Source organism: Dromiciops gliroides, chromosome 5 (genome assembly GCF_019393635.1).
Source record: "Dromiciops gliroides isolate mDroGli1 chromosome 5, mDroGli1.pri, whole genome shotgun sequence".
In the NCBI taxonomy this organism is placed as follows: domain Eukaryota; kingdom Metazoa; phylum Chordata; class Mammalia; order Microbiotheria; family Microbiotheriidae; genus Dromiciops; species Dromiciops gliroides.
In genome coordinates, this window is record NC_057865.1 from 33,472,932 (window position 1) to 33,474,257 (window position 1,326).

Consider the following 1,326-nt stretch of genomic DNA (forward strand, 5'->3'; position numbering starts at 1 on the left):
GTGGAACTATCACCTCCCTATTCCTTGAAGTTACGCCCCTCTTAACAGGGCCCAAGATTGCACTGTTTTTGGATGCTCAGTCATATTATTGACTCATATGGAACTTGTAGTCTATTAAAACTCTCAGATCTTTTTCAGAATAACTGTTGTCTATCCATGCCCTAACCATTTTATAATTTTGAAATCAATTTGTTATAACCAAGCACAAAACTTTACATTCCTTCCTATTGGATTTCATCTTATTAGAGTTAGCCTAACTCTCCAGCCTGTCAAGATCCTTTGGAATTCTGACAGTCATCCACTGTGTCCATCCAAGCTTTTCATCTGAAAATTTAATGAACTTAGCATTTCTGCCTTTATCTAAGTCACTGATCCCTGGGGTACTCTACTGGATACCTCTAGCCAAGTCGTAATCTAATAAAACTAGTATAATCTTAGAGAACCAGTGGATAGCAAAGGTACCACATATTCTCGGTACCATTATTTCCTACCCATTCCATGGGAAGTTTGGAATTTGTTTATTTGGAAATCAATTGTTTAGAAATCTGAATGCATTTTCCCACAGCATATCTTTGGGAAATTCTCTTCTTATAGAAAAGAGGGAGGAATATATATTAGACAATGATACAATCAAATAGGTTTGGAACTTATTTGAAGTCAAGAACCAAGTAGTTAGTATTAATGGCTTTTCTGGAAGTGGCACTTGTGCCTGATACCAACAGATGGTCACCATCCATTTTGATAAGCATTCAGAGTTTCTCTATTCCACATTGGACACATTCCGCAGGAGACAAAAGATCTCTCTATTATTGTTATCTGTTCAACAAATAACTGCCTCAGTAACCCTGAGCAGGGTACCACCACTTACTTCTACTCTTTTATTGTTCCTCTGCCCTTTATTCAGTGATGTCTCACCCATTTGTATTCCTGGGAGGACAAGTAGCTTCTTCCTCCTCAGAGCATGCAGCTCTTTCTTCTTCAAGATGTTTCAAATATGTTATTTAGTTTGAATTACCCAGGTGCCCTTTTCCATCCTTTTCTCCTCTGTCTAACACTCTCATTTTCTATCATCAAAACAAAGGTTGTTTCCCCTCCTCAGTCACAGAAACTTTTTCTTCCCATTAAATCATTACTTCTGTTTCCATTAGGAAATTGGTCCTTTAGAAAACCTTCATCCTCCTAACGGCCTACAATATAGACAGGTGTGTTTCAAGTCCCTTTACCTTCTCCTTCTGAAGGGAGACCAACCTACACTTGAAATGCAGATAATGGTCACTCAAGTAGAGCAGAAATGCAGACATCATTTGCATAATGCAAGACATTGCA